Here is an 18,333-nt window from a genome sequence, read left to right on the forward strand (position 1 = left end):
TGCTACATTTCCATCATTTGCAGAAATGTTTAAAGATAAAAATGAAGATGAGATCAGGAGAAAGATTGTTGAAAAGATTTCTACTAAAGATATTCCTGAACGAGTTCCAAGAGAGATTTCTGCAGAAGAAAGAAAGAGATGGTTCAAGAATATGCCGAAGGAAAGAAAAACTCTCAGGGCTCTTCAATTTTTCACACATAACAAAAACATTTCTTGGGGAGACATCCAGTCTTGGGGTTATTTAGAAGATCTTAAAGTTTATGCTATTAGACGGGAGCAGGGAGTTCAATATTTTGAGTTCTTAGCTGATGTTGCTACTTTACCTTGGTGGGACGTAGATGAATTGGTAATAACGAAGAACATTAAACAGTTCTACTACGGTCTAGAAGTACGTGAGCATGATCAAGATTTGTGGAACTATATCAAACTACAAGCATCGAATAATTATCCAGATTGGAAGCCACAGTTCCCAAAGCAAATTGTTACTTACCTGGAGAATGGAGAAAAAGATATTACTTTGGATGTAAAGCCTCCCAGGTGTTTGAAGAATATGCCGCTCAGAGCCATTGAACAAGACTTTCGTGATATATTTTTAGCATGGCTATACAATCCATCTACAGCTGAGGCAGTGATTTCTTTGTATGACAAGTCCACCGGAGAATCTCGAAAAATCTGTATCTTGGATCCTATGTGGCTGGTGAACTGTTCAAAGAAAGACATAGACTGTTTGTTTGTCAACAAGATAGTTTATGATAAGAAAGACAAAGAGATAGCTATGCAATATCAAGGAGTAGTAGATGTTTGCTTCGCCAAAGAAATCAATTCAGGAAGATACTGGAAGACGAAATGGAGAGATCTTGAAATTGATGAGTTCTTAAAGGTTTACAAGCGAAGTCAAAGATCTCAAGAGATAGCTAAAAGAGCTGCAGAGCTGGGAAGAAGAAAACTGGGTTATGTGCCGCCTACTGATCAGACGCCAATCGAATCTGAAGAGAACAAGATACCAAAATGGGATCGAAAGCGTGATGGCCACCAAGAATATCGAAAATGGTGGATAACTGAGGGCAGACACAAAAGAAAAAGAATGTTAGAAGAAAGAGTAGAACAAAGAAGGCAAAAAGCTAAAGAAAGAAGACGCAACAGGAGGAAGTAGAGACTATGTTGGAAGGAACTACAGCTACATCCGAGGGGGAATCTGTTAGTGCAATAACGTCTGTAGCTTCCGTCAACATGTAGTCATATTTTGTATAGTTGTATATGTTTTGTATGTAAAGCAATTCAGGATACGGCGATGTTTTTGTTAAGTGCTAAAGCTGCCAGCCGATCGGCTAGCCCAGCCGATCGGACAGCCCAACCGATCGAGTAGGCTGTTCGATCGGTTAGCATTGTCAGCCGATCGGCTAGCCCAGCCGATCGGCCAGCACTCTCATATCCTGACCTTGCCTATAAATAGCTGTTCGATCAGCTTGTTTAGGACCTTTGACACTTTCACTTTCTAGCAACCTTATGTCAGTCTGAGTTCTCTCTGGTTCTTGTACATTTTCATATCATATCAATAGAATATCAGACGGTGATTCAGAGTAGAATTTTGTCTTCGTATATCTACTATGTGATTATATGAATTCCGCGCATTGATCACTTACGATTCAACTACGTTTCCGAACAAGAAGATCCCATCCGAGGGACCAACAACAGCATTTACGATAAACTCACGAGATTAAAACCCTCATGACGAATGACAAAGTGCAATCACTTAAACATCCATCGGATTCACAACGAATGACAGAGCATTCCCCGAGTTTGGGTGGTACTCAAACATCCTATCGGAATCACGAATAATGACAAAGGATAACTCAATTTGAGCAGCACTTAAACATTCATCGGATAGTTTAGATCGATCGGATATTGAATCGTAGCAGCGATTGAGTTAATACCCTGTATCGTAGCAGCGTTTCGGGATTGTGTGTGTTTGGTAGTAAAACGGCTATAACTCGAAGTGTAAGACGAATTTTAACGTCGTTCCAACTCCAGAAATCAAGTCCCAACATCCTCTATTTATACTGAGATTTTGACCCCCCTCGCGTGACGCGAGGGCTACCCCTATGGGCATCGCGTGACGCGAGGGGTCACCCTACTCCATAGGGTAGCCACGTGTCCAACTAGCTTGTGTGAGTCGACGGAATGTTAAATTTCGAACTAGACAACAAGATATGAAGATAATCGTCAAGTGGGGAATCCCCCCCCCCTAGTTTTAGGGGCCCTGATCCTGATTCTGAGTATTCTGAAAATTTTAGGAGTGGTGCAGGATTACTTGGGTGTCTCAACTAGGGTTTCCTATTGGGTAACTAAAATAATAAGTATGACTTTTGATAAGAGTTGTTTACAAAGTAGAATAATAAATAATAGTTTTGGGTAAATCACAAAGGAAATAAAATGGTGAGAAAAGAGAGTGGACCTACTTTGTGACTTTTAGGGTTCAACTAGAAAGTCTCCTGGTATAAATTTTGGGTATAACTTTTGAACTATATATAAAATATATATATATATATATATATAATGCACTCGTGTTAAGTATAGTACCCCTAATTCAACCTTGTCCCGATGTCCCGAGATCGAATCCCAACAACTTAGTCGGGCAGAGCCCTGACATATGTTATGAGGCTCAGATCAATCGGAAAGGGTAGCGGTGATCGGGAGTTAAAACACTTAACACAGGGCAGGGCTTTATTATTACTATAGGAAAAAATAAAAGAAAATAAATAAAAAGAATATGGATGAGAGAGAGAGTTTGAGAGAGATAGGAAAGCTGGCGAGACCAGAAGTTAGAAGGGAAAGAAATAGCAATTGAGATGGTCTCTATATATACAAAAATTTTACTTGGAATGGAAGTTTACACACACGTAGCCTATTGGTATTAAATGCCTATATTCCACCTTTAAATCCTATGCATACACGTACCCTATGATTCTTTATATATTTTAAACTAGCCTAAGATCCCGCGATTTTCGTGGGTGGCTTAACACAAATATATAATATCTACTGGCATTGAATCCTCAGGTAGATCATCATTTTTGTTCTACGCCTTTCCAAACTTAGGCTTCACGTCTAAGTCTAAGAACCCGCGAGCTTCGCGGGTTGGTAAAAGAAAATTTCTGAATACTATTAAACTTACAATAGTGCACGGTTCTCACGAACGTTGTTGTCCACTTCAATAATTTTTGACCCAGCCAACAACATAACCAATCCAGAAGTCACAATGGGAGTAATACCGAGCTCCATGACAGTCCCACGGTTTGAAGCAAGAATAACACGCATCCAGTAAAATGGCTCTGCACCCGTCGTTTAATGTATGCCAAACAAAAAGTCAATATTTAAATTCTATGATAGTTGAAAAGTAGATAGAAACGTCACTGAGGCATTTTAGTGAGCATCTCATGTGCAGCACAATATCATCTGTTCCAATATATAGAGTGAATACTGTAAGCAAATGAACAATCCAAAGTTTGCTATATATGGAAAAAATAAATATTTAAGTTCTATGCTTGTTGAGAGACAGTATTATATGAGTACCTATGATCTATATATTTACGTAACCATCAGCCATGAGTTGTCCCCTCATGGAAAAGTTTTGTGTTTTGCTGAGCACCTGAAAAATGGAATATATGTTGTTAGTAAGAGTTCATATTTTATAGGTCTAGAGATACCGTTCGTAGTAGACGGCTCCCCAACTGGATAGAGCATAATCAATAACATAGTGACTCTAGAGTCTAGATACCAATTTTGTACAAATGAGATTTGAGAGTCGTTTCTCAATACTCGATTCCAAAGGAACACACTCTCAAATATCTTATTTGATTGGTTAGAGATTTAACTTACGAAAGAGTAGAGAGAAAAAGACTGTCACCCACCTCCATTTTGATGAAAAAGCATCATCAACCACCATTGATTCTTGCTTCTGGTTTTTCACCTAACATGTCAAACAACTCTTTAAAAAAAGAATTTAGCAATTTGGTAAATATTAAAATTGTCAATTTGATATGAAAAAAGTAACTAAATATTATAGGATTACATACCAAGATTTAGCACTTTTGGGTACAGTTGAGGAACATCCTCTTCTTCTAAACCTGGCAGCACACACCAAAACCTCACAAATCGACATCGTCATGACCAATTTAATTTCATTAATAATCCAGAAAATCTTGTTGTAACCAATCCAAAACCTGGTTAATTTCATTAATAATCCAAAAAATGCAATAGCTTTACCATTTACATTGCAAACTTCATTTTTTGCCACTCTCCTTTAGACCAATTTAATCACAAACGACGTCTCAAATCTTGTTGAATAATTGGAAAACCCTAAACATTCCTTATGAATGACTAAAAAATACGTTTCCTTTTGAACTTATGGAGAAACGAAGCGTTTCCTTTGTAGCCCTAATCTTAACGTCATCAACATCCCATCGCTGAAACCCTTCATTGATTTAACTTTGTTTCACAATCAAAGGAGATCCTTTTTAATTAGTCATGACGAACGATTGATTTCTTTAGATTGCATAGGATTTGAAATGATGATTGCGATGGGGAAATGGAACGAATGGAGATGAATCAATGGAGAGAAACAACGATTGTTGTCAAGATGAATCAAAGGGAGAAACGGCTTATGACTCGTTTACACCCCTACCAGCTATGTTAAGTAGGGTTCTTGGTTCGGTTAAGTCCAGCATAGTTTGGTTAAAAACTAAAACCAAACCGTTTTATTTATTTTAAACTTGAACAAACACTATGTTAGATTTGAGCATTTTAAAGCATAGTCAAGTATTGCATTTTCATCACACAACCACATTGAAAAAAATTATAAAAGATAACAATAACAATAATAAACAAAAATAGTTTTTTTAGCTTACCCTTGATGCTTTAACCAACGTGAAAATTGATACATCTGAACTGTTTCATTTGATGCATGACATGCTAGAAGTAGATAATTACGCGGCTGCACCATCCAGGCGAACCTCATGAATAATCCAGAATACACACATAGCTGCACCAAAAATGAGAGGGTTATAGTTTGGTTATTATGTTTAACCTCATGTTATTGTAAATGAGCATCATATTAACAGTAATCACATTCATTTAACATTTAACTGAGGTCAGGTGGCAAAATGGGCAGATTGTGCAGGCTGAAAACAGGTTAAAACGGGTCAGGTCGACATACTACAATTTTTAAAGTTTTTAACCAAAAATATTAATTTTTTATAGGTCAAAACTTTTGGTCCGTAAAAGTTTGTTTTTCGCATCCGGATCCAAAAGGTTTAAAATCTTGCCATTTTCATCCAACTCGTTTACTCCATCCATTTTTCTCCGTTAAATGAGGGGTAATTCCATCTTTTTAGACATTTTTTTATTAAAATAAACAACATTATTAAGAAGTAAAGATCCACACCTATTGACTTTCTAGTTATTACTTTTCTTATAAACATTAACAAATAGGTAAAAGAACGAAAATACCCCTGACTTAATGTTAAAAGTGGATGGAGTTAATGAGTCGGATGAAAATGGCAAGCTTTTAAACCTTTTGGATCCAGATGCGGAAAAGCAAACCTTTAGATGAAAGTCGCAAAAGTGGTCAAACCTCAAAAAAGGCCTTTTACTCTTTTCAATTAAATTATACATGAGATTTTATGCGCTTAAATACACGGGTTCACTTTCAACCTGTTCAACCAGTTTGACTTGTGTTCTTTTAAGCTTTTTTAACCCGTTTGACCCGCTAGAGAATACATATAAGCCTAATCAATCCCTTATTAGTAAAGGGGTCAAAATTGCCGCCTCTACAACAGGTGATCATGACTAACCTGCACTCATATTGCCGGATATCATCTCTGGAGGGTTCTGCATGTCAACCAACCCCTGCATGATTTCACCAATCAGAAAGTTCAATGAGGAAATTCTTGCTACAAAGCAAACAAAATTATTTCAAGTATCATAGAAATCTGTTATAGAATTATTAATGATGTAGTAAAAAACGCACCGCAACAACAAATCCACAGTTGGCTACAGGACCCCAGAAATGGGTAGTTTTAGGCCCAACAGGACTGTTCAAGAATGCTAGAAAGGAAGCCATTTATTGTCTTGCTGATATACACCTCTGAGATAATCTGTATAAAACAAATTATAAGTAGTCCATTGGCTGTAATACGTGTGATGAAACCAGGTGTGGTGATATCAAAAAGACAGAATTACAAGTAGGATACTATACAGAAAATTGGTAAAACTAAATGCTAGAGAGACACGCAAGCAAGCGATAACCTTTTGCTTAAAACATAAATCAACTGTCTCAAATCCAGCAATCCGACCAAAGCAAAAGGTATAACTCATGCCACCAATGCCACCTAACTGAGATAATAAAATACAAAAATAATCAGGATAATTTGATCAAGGGTGTTTGTATATATCATTTTGATTAATCTATAAGTAAATAAATACTCCATGTACAGAGCAATAATATCAAATATTAGATAAAGAAAATAAAACAAATATTAAAATAGAATTTTAGGTGGTCAAATGAACCAAACCCTACAAAAATCCTACAAATTAAGATGCAAGCCTCATCCTAAATAGGAAAAAAAAATAAGGAAGCATGAGCAAATTAGTACATGCAGGGAAATAAGTGGGCTAGAGAAAAAGGGTTTTGCTGAAATAAAGTTATGTTGAACTTTTAGTCAAAACGGCTTAATTTAACCCATCAATACCTTTTAGTGCTTTTTATGGATCTAATAAATATAATAAATAGTTAATGTATTATTCTCTCTATGTAATCAAAAAAATCATATTATGAAAACAGTCACATATTTTTTTTTATAAAACAATTTCGAAGAGTTTAAGCATTTGATTACACTTTAGATAGTCCAAACCAGTTTAAACTGGTTGGTTTCCATGAAACCCAATTTGACCCGTTACCCAACCCATCCATTTTGCCATCTGTATACATGATCCAACCCAACCCAACCGCTTTGACCCAAACCAAAAGACTAACATGTTGACACAAACCCAATTTAACCCGTTACCCAACCCACCCATTTTGCCATCCGTATAGTATAGATGATCAGCTACAAAACATGAGTGTGAAGATAGAGTTGTTAGGACCTCACCGTCTCTGTTGAGTTCACGTTCGCAAAGAGAACATAACCCATAATAAGATAATATATCAGTTCTATTGCAACACTTACTTGCATATAGGACACCATACCTCTTTTCCCACCTATTGCCAACATACAAACATATAAATGTTATAATTATGCTTAAAAGTTTGGATCAAAAAACATCTTGAAGATGCAAAGGTGTATGATTATTGGTTGATACATATTTACTAAAGTGATATACGTGACTTTTATGCTATTACATTAAATTCTAAAAATTAAAGATCAAATCACAAATTGGTACACTTAAATTATTTCCAAAATCAAAACTTTTCTGCCCAAAAAGAAGCGTGATGAGGAAAAAAACACTGTCCATACCAGTATTATTAAAAGAATAAACACGGTCCAAAAACAGGCTTTTCACGGGGCACATTGTTAATGTTATTAAACTTAAAATCCCGTCTATCGAAAACGAAGATAACGAAGGAAACTCTCCGTCTGAGAACGATAGTGATACGGACTCGAGTTGCGTGCAGTTTTGAGCCAATGACTTTAAACTATTGTCGGTGAGTCTTAACGGGTTGTCCATTAAAAGCGGAAGCGAGAAAACTGTATGACTCGTATCGAAATGGCCCGGAGATTTTTTGAGTTTTCAGCCAGCCCAATAATATCACAATCGCGTGCGCCTATACACATGTCTAGATGAACTTTCTCTAAGTTTTTGCATTTGTCTAAAATACAAGCTAACCCTCTACCCGGGCTGATAATGCAGTTGGTGAGCATAATTTCCGTCATGTTTTCACACGGGACCCACTGTTTTTGCCACCAGTCAACAGCTAACCGGTCATACAGTTTCATGTACCTGTAGTTTGAGTCAACCTCGAACTGCAAACGTTTCATGTTTCGCCAAGTGGGCCCGAGTTTAACTAATTAACCTTCTCCAATACCCCGACAATTCTTGATGCAAAGATCTTGAAGCGTTTCTTGCTTACCGAGACACTCAAGCCACTCAACATTGCTTATGTTTAAACAACGGATAAGATGAATTTTTTCAAGTCTTTGCAGCCCGAAACTATCGAAAATATGTCTAAAATTACATTCCATAACTTTTGTGGACAAACTTCCCTTGATGCAACAAACATGCTAATAACGGGTACGCACCTTGCAGTCGATTCGAAAAATTGTGAGGCGCCATTTAAGGTTTCTTTTGAGAACGTTGAAACAAAATAGAGGAAAATAAGGAAGGTCTCAATCACGTAGGTTGATTGACTGTGAACCTAATTAGGGTTTTCAATTGTTGGTGACAAAAGAAAAGGCGGATGAAGAGGTGTCTAAACGCACGGAAGCATGAAGATGTGCAGTTGAATAAAGATCAAAAAAATTCAAAACACATACAAAATAAACATTACCAGAAGCCGAAATTTTATTCGGTACCAAAGACAATTGAAGCTTTATTGAAACTCTATCTACTTCACTCGAATTTGTGTCTGAATCACACTGGCTCCAAATTGAAAAGCATAATTAGTAAACGTTCAGATATACAGATTAAAAGGATGACATATAAAACCATTACCTTGAAAATGGCGTTTACCATGATATACGTTACAATTTCTTCATTCTACTCCCTTCCTGCTATTTGATTATGATCCCTTTGTTCTCACAAAAAACGGTAACCTAACACTATTATCAAACCTCAAACCATTACAATCAAATTAATAATTAACTCAAAAACTGATCTTTAAAGCTAAATTCACTTTGGAAATAGTAATATCAACACAACAATAAACAAATCCTTAAGAAAAGCTTATATCAAAATGGTGATTAATTTTTTACAAACCAAAGAACTCAGTTCGCTACTTAATTAATTAAGAGACAACCTCAAAGGCTAACAAAATAAAACCCTAGATTACTATAATCAAAACTAAATCAAGCCCTAATCAATCACGTCATCTTCTTCCAGACTAAATTAGTGCTTAAAGGTTACCTGTAATCAAGTCAGGTCGGCGATGCTCGTTTATTTCAGTTCCTCCTTCATCGTCGGTTCGGGTTGGTTTGGTCGCTTACCGCCATAAAACACCATCCACGTCTCCTCTCGTGTTGTATCTGTCTTTCTTATAAGATGGATTAGTGAAGCAGGGAAGCAAGAAAACGGGCAGTAGAGGACACGCAGCAAAGCAAGAAAAAATGCCAAACTAAAGGTTTTGATTGCTTGAAAGAGAAGCTGCTCAAGAGTTTAGATGAGAGATAGGGTTTATGAATCGTAACATGGGAGGAAGAGGCATTGTATGAGTTAGAGAATTTTGTGAATCGTGTTGAATGCAAACCTAGTTTTTCTGATGAATGTATTAGGAGGTGAAGAGTTGTAGAGAGAAACAACGAAAGACGAAAGAAAAAATATCAAGGAAAAAAACTTACCTATTTTCAAAAGGAAAGAAGATTGCAGGAGAAGGAACAACCATCTACGCGTGTTTTAGTTTAGGGTTTAGTTTGAGCGGGATTTTGTAAATTTAGAAGCTGTAGGGAGGACAGGTGGAATTAGTGGTGTAAGATCATGCCATGTGGCCTCAATTTATTTTGTTTTATTAGAAGTAGTAGATTTTAATATTATTTATTTATCAAGAATGGACAGTTAGAGATATGCATACATTTAGGTGGGACACGAAACATGAAATTGAAATGGAACATGGGACACGACAGGTTTTTCATATGTAGCCACTTTGGTATTATTATTATATTATTTTATTATTATTGTTATTTATTAATTTAACTACTTTACTTATTTAGCGTGTATAACTTCTAAAATATGATGTTTTAGAAAACAATAAATATGTCTTTAGAATGAGAATAATCTTATCTATATTTTGAACCAAGTTTCATTAAAAACAGAGTAGGTTTAAATATAATGTATTTTTATAATTTAATTATTAAACGGTTCCTGGGTCCGACTAGGTACTTCATATTTCTAATAGTTAACTTACCCGTAATCTACCCGTCTTAATAATATAAGTTATTATATACTTTTATTTTATTTAGAAAGGTCACCCATATACAGGCCAATTAATTAATATAATATTTCAACCAACTATATAAAATAGTGCTTAAAACTATTTGGGTTGAATATTTATATTAAAAATAAACTAGTTACTAGTTACTAGTGGTTAATTAATTTAACCAAACCTATAATTCTTATATAAAAATAGGAATGTTACAAAAAGTCCCGTTTAGGGCAGTATGTAATCCTTTTTATATGTATTGGAATGTTAAGTTTATAAATTTCATTTTGTCATTATATGCATAAATATATGAAGTAAATAAATCAAAACTCATTCCTTTTAAATTAATCTGCCTACCCATTTATTAAATAAAGAATCTTAACGGTATAAGCTAGCCTTCGTGTCATTATAAGACCCGGCCAAGACGGTAAAACCTGATTAAAAGATTCAGATTCCTGTTAACCTCTGTAAACATGTTAACACTCCTGGCAGACGTGATTCGTTAAAATCACACGTGTCATTTTACACAAGGATCCTTCTGAGGATTCCAAAACCTAAATTAATGATTTATAAATCATGGGTTTAAATCATCAAATAAGATGATCATTTATCAAACATCCATTAGTGATGTAGTGCCTACGGGCCATACTCATTGTCATATAAGACAAAAGACAGATGTAGTCTATGACTCCCTGTCAGAAAGGTAAAGAACTAGGTTCAAACCTGCATGCCTTGATTCTCTGAAATCCTGGCTTATAATATAAAATGTCCCTGTGACTAGGCTTTTGTGCCACTAACAACATTGTTTGTAATTAGGATAAGTTACATTAAAATCCTAAATAAATGTGAGTAACAAATTAACCAAATATGGTCTATGTGTACCATGGTTAATGAATTGCCATAAAAGACAATTCCATAATAAACTCCCGAATAAAACTGTTGTCATTATCTTATGTAACAGCTCAAGATTTCAATGGCTGACTCGGATGAGATTAATAGTCATCCAAATGAGAATGAGAATGATAACGCCCGAATTAATATAACGGGTGCTGAACTGAAAGCGTTAGTAGACAGCGCTGTTATAACGGCCTTAGAACGGCAGTATGAGGAATATAGCGGGTCTCGAAGTAGGACGCTATCCGCACCGCATTCTAAGTCCAAGACTCATTCCGAGGCACATAGCAAGCCTCCCTCCAAGAAGGAAGAACCGAAGAAAGATGATGATCGTCACTCTTCGAACCACCATAGTGTTCCGTCTCAAAGGGTCGTGCTAAACCAAGGACCCCGTGATAAGGGTTGCTCCTACAAGTACTTCGTTTCATGCAAGCCCCGGGATTTTACAGGGGAGAAAGGAGCGGTAGACTACATGACATGGTTAGATGAGATGGACACGGTGGTTGATATCAGCGGGTGTGCTGAAAAGGATTTTGTGATGTTCGTGTCACAATCATTCAAGGGTGAGGCCTTGGCCTGGTGGAGGTCATTGATCCAAGCCTCTGGAAAAGTTGCTTTGTACAACATGTCTTGGGAGCAATTTGTTGCTCTTATCAAAGAAAATTAATGCTCTCAGCACGAGGTTGAAAAGATAGAGTCTGATTTTCTATCCCTGGTCATGAAGAACCTGGATTGCCAAGCGTACCTCACAAGTTTCAACACCCTGTCCAGATTGGTTCCATACCTGGTGACCCCGGAACCCAAGAGGATCGCACGTTTCATTGGGGGCTTGGCCCCAGAAATCAAGGCTAGTATGAAAGCCTCCCGGCCAGCTACATTCAGGTCAGTAGCTGATATATCCTTATCCCTCACCATGGATGCGATCAGGCTGAGATCGCTGAGGAACAAGGATACCGAGAAAAGAAAGCACGATGATGACGACAACTCGCGTCGATCGAATAAGAAGCACCGTGGAAGCAATGACCACAAGAAAGGATCTGGTTCAAGGAAAGAAGGGCATCAGTCTGGGGATAAGCCCAAGTGTAAGACTTGCCAGAAATACCATTATGGGAAATGCAGACTTGACTCCAAATCCCAGTCTCAGGCGGGTCGTTGTGGGATTTGCAAATCCACGGAGCATAAAACCCTCGAGTGTAAGAAACTGGAAGAGGCAACGTGTTACAATTGCAATGAGAAGGGGCACATTAAGACAAACTGCCCAAAGTATGCCAAGAAAGCGGATGAAGGAAAGAAGACTAATGCTAGAGTCTTTAGAATGGACGCCAAGGAGGCTGTGCAGGATGACAACGTGATTACAGTTACCTTTCTTATAAATGATGTCTATGCAAGAATACTATTTGATTCAGGAGCTGATAAATCATTTGTAGACAATAAGTTTTGCAAATTGCTGAATTTACCTGTTAAGACCTTAAGTGTGAAATATGAGGTGGAACTAGCTGATGGCACCTTAGAAACCGCCTCAACCATTTTAGAGGTATGTTTCATATCCATTAAGGACCACTCTTTTCCGTTGTCCCTACTTCCTTTGAAGTTAGCCGGATTCGACATAGTTTTGGGTATGGACTGGTTATCTCGTAACTAGGCACAGATTGTCTGTAATAAGAAGCAAGTAGTGCTCAAGACTCCGTCTGGTGAGTCACTTACCGTTCAGGGAGATACCCAGTATGGACTACCGGAGCAAGTATCTATGCTCAAGGCTTCTAGATGTTTGAAGAAGGGTTGTGTCATCTACATGGCACAGGTAACTATCGATGAGCCGAAACCCAAGATTGAAGATATCCCTGTTATTTCGGAATACCCTGAAGTCTTTCCGGAGGAACTACCTGGTTTACCACTGGATAGGCAAGTGGAGTTCAGGATTGACATTATTCCAGGGGCAGCACCGGTTGCTAGAGCACCCTACAGATTGGCACCAACAGAGATGAAGGAGTTAAGGACACAACTGGATGAATTGCTAACCAAGGGTTTCATAAGACCTAGTTCGTCTCCTTGGGGAGCACCAATTCTATTTGTCAAAAAGAAGGATGGATCGATGCGTCTGTGCATCGATTACCGTGAGCTGAACAAGGTTATCATCAAGAATAGGTATCCATTACCCAGGATCGATGATCTGTTCGACCAACTTCAAGGAGCAAGCTACTTCTCTAAGATTGATCTGAGGTCAGGTTATCACCAATTGAAAGTTAGAGATGAAGATGTGCACAAAACTGCTTTTAGGACTCGTTATGGTCATTACGAGTTCCTAGTGATGCCTTTTGGGCTCACTAATGCACCAGCGGCATTCATGGATCTCATGAACCGTGTCTGCAAGCCATACTTGGACAAATTTGTCATCGTCTTCATAGACGACATCCTCATCTATTCGAAGAACCAAGCTGATCATGAAAAGCACCTACGATGTATTCTTTCACTACTTCAACAGGAGAATCTTTACGCCAAATTCTCTGAGTGTGAATTCTGGCTTCGAGAAGTCCAATTTCTTGGACATATGATTAGTGAGCGTGGTATTCAAGTGGATCCCGCCAAGGTGGAAGCTGTCATGAATTGGCAAGAGCCAAAGACGCCTACAAAAATTCGCAACTTCTTAGGATTGGCAGGTTATTACAGATGCTTTATTGAGAATTTTTCAAGGATTGCTGCACCCCTAACTTCTTTGACAAGAAAGAATGTTAAGTTTAACTGGGGCCCTAAGCAGCAAGAAGCTTTTGATATCCTTAAGTAGAAGCTAAGCAATGCTCCTGTGTTGACATTGCCGGACGGAATGGAAGAGTTTGTAGTATACTGTGATGCATCACACACCGGGATGGGATGTGTGCTTATGCAGAAAGGCAAGGTTATTGCCTATGCTTCACGTCAGTTGAAAGTGCATGAAAAGAATTACACCACCCATGACTTGGAGTTGGGTGCCGTTGTATTTGCACTAATGCTATGGAGGCACTATTTATATGGCATCAAATTCGTGATCTATTCTGGTCACAAGAGCCTCCAGCATCTGTTCAACCAAAAGGATTTGAACATGAGGTAGCGATGATGGATGGAGACTTTAAATGATTATGATTGTGAGATAAGATACCATCCTGGCAAGGCGAATGTAGTCGCCGATGCCTTGAGTCGGAAGGAAAGAGTAAAGCCTAGTAGAATTAATGCCAAGAGCATTGAGATAAAGAACAGTCTGAATGAAAGGTTGTTAGCTGCACAGAAGGAATCTGTGCTAGAAGCTAACTATCCTAATGAAAAGCTAGGGGTAACTGAAGAACAGTTATCCTATGGCAAGGACGGAATTTTAAGGTTAAATGGACGAATATGGGTTCCAGTTTATGGGGGACTACGAGATGTTATCCTCTAGGAGGCCCACAGTTCCAAATACTCCTTTCATCCTGGAGCTGACAAGATGTACCAGGATTTGAAAGCAAAATTCTGGTGGATAGGCTTGAAGAAGTCTATAGCCACCTATGTCGAAAAATGTTTGACTTGTGCGCAAGTCAAAGTTGAACATCAAAAACCCTCAGGTTTGCTGCAACAGCCTGAACTTCCCGAGTGGAAGTGGGAAATGGTGACGATGGATTTTATCACCAAGTTGCCGAAGACAAGGAAAGGAAATGATACGATATGGGTGATAGTTGTTAGGTTGACTAAGTCAGCACATTTCCTACCCATTAAGGAGACTTATAGCTCCGATATGTTAGCCCAATTGTACGTAGATAAGATTGTATCTCTACATGGCGTGCCAGTGTCTATTATCTCTGACAGAGATACCAGACACACGTCACATTTTTGGAAAAGTTTCCAACAATCTTTGGGTTCGCGCTTAAACTTCAGTACGGCTTACCATCCTCAGACGGACGGACAGAGTGAGCGTACAATCCAAACTTTGGAAGACATGCTTCGTGCATGTGTGATTGATTTAGGTGGTAGTTGGGATAACCACCTACGATTAGTCGAGTTCTCATATAACAATAGCTACCATACGAGCATTAAAGCTGCTCCTTTTGAAGCCTTGTATGGTAGAAAGTGTAGAACGCCTGTTTGTTGGGCGGAAGTTGGAGATGTCCAGATGACAGGACCTGAAATAATATTTGAAACGACGGACAAGATTGTCCAGATTCGTGACCGTCTGAAAGCTGCCCGTGATCGGCAGAAAAGCTACGCAGATTTGAAGCGTAAACCTTTTAACTTCGAAGTAGGTGACAAGGTATTGCTTAAAGTATCACCCTGGAAGGGAGTGATGCGATTTGGTAAGAAAGGCAAGTTAAGCCCGAGATACATTGGACCCTTCGAGATCATCGAACGTGTCGGATCGGTTGCCTATAAGTTAAACTTACCGGAAGAGCTCAGTGGTATCCACAACGTGTTCCACATCTGCAATCTGAAGAAGTGTTTCACTGATGAATCACTAGTTATACCGCATACAGATGTGCACATAGATGAGAGCTTGAAGTTTGTTGAAAAGCCTGTGTCGATCGAGGATCGACAGGTGAAGAAGCTTCGAAGGAAGTATATACCGATTGTAAAGGTAAAATGGGATGCCCATAGAGGTCCCGAGTACACGTGGGAGGTAGAGTCCACGATAAAATAAAAGTACCCTCATTTGTTTCAGTAAATCTCGAGGTCGAGATTTCTTTTAAGGGGTTGAGGATGTAACACCTCGAAATTTTTCATCCTATAAAGTAATGACACGTGGTAATAAATACTACAGAGGGACTAAAATTGACAAACATAGAAAGTATGTGAATTCAAGGGTTCAAAATGTCAACAAGGGATAAATATACTTTACAGTGACCCTACATGATGCTCGTACCTTCAAACGAATGAATCATGGATCATACGGAACGAAACATGGAAGAAAGTGAGAGATTACAAGCTACATGGGTTAAATGTGTCAACATGTTTAAGTTGTACCTCTGAGTGACCCTTTAACAAACCCGAGGCTTTGTAACGGTAAAATATGCTCACTAGAATGCAGGATATAAATTTCATCAAGTTCCGTTATAAAATGAGAAAGTTATGATCGAATTCGTACGCGAGGGGTTAAAAGCGTCAACATTGAAAGTTATGACTTTTCGGGTTGTAATAAACTAACCGAGGACTAATAAGTTGGATAAAAGTCACGAGGCCCTTATACGTAAATAAGAAAGGCCCAAAGTGCAAAGTTACCCGTTCGAAACGCCAAGAGCCAGCTGCAATAATGTAAAAAGATTTGAAAAATCTTACAAGAGGTCTCAGGCGGGCCGCGTAAGAGTTAGCAAGGTCTTACGCGGGCCGTGCCAACAGTAGAATGATTTGTTTCTGTCAGAAGGATTTAGGCGGGCCGCGTAAAGGTTAGAAGGACTTTACGCGGGCCGCGTCAAACGCCCAGATGCAGAAAACGTTGGCAGCAGCACTGTTTGGTGTTTTAACCGACTCTCAGCCATTATTATCAGCATGGGCGCCCCCTAAATGACCCCTAGGACTCAGGGACACTTGTTGGTGATCTGGTTACACTTGTAGACCTTGTTGTCATGATCTAATGCATCCAAGACTACTATATAAAGGCCTTGTATTGCAACATTGTAACCACACCTTCATTCATCACTTCTGATCATTTCTGGAGCTCAACAATCCTCTCTAAGCACCTCTGGTCGTGTACTAGACTTCTGTAAGTGTGCTTAACCCTTCTTAGTTGAGTTTTTGCTTAGTTATAGCTTAAAAGTCAATTCGTCGTAATTAACGATTGACTTAATCACAAATGGTCCAGTGATTAGTAGAATCAAAGGTAGTTATATGTTCGTAATTATGTGGGCATTAAACCCTTAAAAGGGCACCCTCTGATTCCCACTCTAACTAGTTCAAATGTCGGGTCAAAGTTGCTTAGAAAAAGTCAACAGAATGCTAATTTTTGATTTAACGCATAATTAACAATGTAGATGGCATGTAACCTGTTTTATCACTCATATAACTTCATAATAAGTATTATAACTGGTCTAAGCTTGTTTGATCCGACCATTTACTGTTTTGACCCGGTTCGGAACCGAAAGTCGCAAAACTTTGACTTTTGCTTTGACTTCAGTTCTGAACCGTTTTGGTATGACTTAGATATGCCTTAGGACTCTCTTAGGACCAGGTTACATGATGGTATAACCCTCTATGGCTGGTTCGTTGTTTGTCCGAGTCGTTTGCACATTTTCGTTATATGCTTAAAGTTGACCATAATGCCGTTTTGATCTTAAAACGAGAATTTTGGATATGTGAAAGGACAGTAACCTTAGTTACTGATTTCTAAACATGTCCCTAAAATTTCATGTCAATCCAAGGTCTAGAAGAGGAGTTATGCTAAATAGCGCAATTAAGAAAACTTTTGTAATTAAACGGCGCAATTAGCATAAAGCCTATGTAAACCCAAATTTCGACACCAAACCTTTTACACACTGATGTAAAATAATATTTTGGGATTTTTAAAGATTTTTAATTATTTTTAACCTGCTCATAACCTGCGGTTATGGCATTGATTCGGTGAATACCAAATATACCCTTTACGGACATAAAATGAGTTCTACATGGTATTTTGACCCGAATCCAATTGCTACTGATTTCATATAATAAATAAAGTATTTTGAACTTTATAACCTATTCAGAAAACTCATATTTCCTGTATAACCCGGAAACCTCTTTTATAATCTTTAAAATGACCAAAATACCCCTACGGGGCGTATTGGGATTAAACTCGTTATGCGCATAATGGAAGGTATCCTACGGATACCACAACCTCTTTAGATCATATTAACTTAGGAAACCTGTGTAGGACCCTTACGGTTACCCGTTACGCCATTTACGCGTTCGGTTCGGTTTATGTAACTAGTTTACATAAATTAGCCGAAACGGGTCAAACCTTGTCGTTTTTATCTCAAAATCCAGAATATGATTGGATTACCCATATTAAACAAGTCTTCAAACTTGTCGAGTCTAAATCACATTTTATTCCGGTCTTCGCTTAATCGTGCGTTCGAACCGTATCTTTCGTTAAAACTAACCGGTCTAAAGTTTAAGCTTAATCAAAGACCCGTTAGGATTCTAATAGGTTATTATAAACCTTCGTTTCAGAATAGGAGACCCGGTAAAAGCTACTTGCATAGCTGTTTGTGAATTATACTTGCAAAGGTAAATACTTTTAACTTATTTCCCTACACGGGCTTGGGGTACGGTTTATAGAATACCGCTTGGTCGGGCATTTGACCTTAATCGATTTGTGGTTAAGTATTATCAAGATGACCCGTTAA

The 18,333-nt window shown here is 38.1% G+C and overlaps 1 long non-coding RNA gene across 20 annotated transcripts; it reads right to left on the reverse strand.

Annotated features, from left to right (window-relative positions):
* Positions 1 to 2,868: 2,868 nt before the first annotated feature.
* Positions 2,869 to 9,625, reverse strand: LOC110936759. Of its 20 annotated transcripts, none has more exons than XR_004891410.1 (12): positions 9,118 to 9,526; positions 8,707 to 8,813; positions 8,543 to 8,630; positions 7,224 to 7,255; positions 6,304 to 6,386; positions 6,026 to 6,152; positions 5,850 to 5,904; positions 4,905 to 5,038; positions 4,074 to 4,124; positions 3,909 to 3,967; positions 3,571 to 3,646; positions 2,869 to 3,453 (listed from the first exon to the last, which is right to left on the reverse strand). It is a non-coding gene; the product is annotated as an uncharacterized LOC110936759 (long non-coding RNA). The 20 variants fall into 20 exon arrangements; XR_002590252.2 differs by having other exon boundaries at positions 6,304 to 6,390; XR_002590255.2 differs by having other exon boundaries at positions 3,909 to 3,985; positions 6,304 to 6,390.
* Positions 9,626 to 18,333: the final 8,708 nt, after the last annotated feature.

This window comes from Helianthus annuus, chromosome 4 (assembly GCF_002127325.2).
Source record: "Helianthus annuus cultivar XRQ/B chromosome 4, HanXRQr2.0-SUNRISE, whole genome shotgun sequence".
In the NCBI taxonomy this organism is placed as follows: domain Eukaryota; kingdom Viridiplantae; phylum Streptophyta; class Magnoliopsida; order Asterales; family Asteraceae; genus Helianthus; species Helianthus annuus.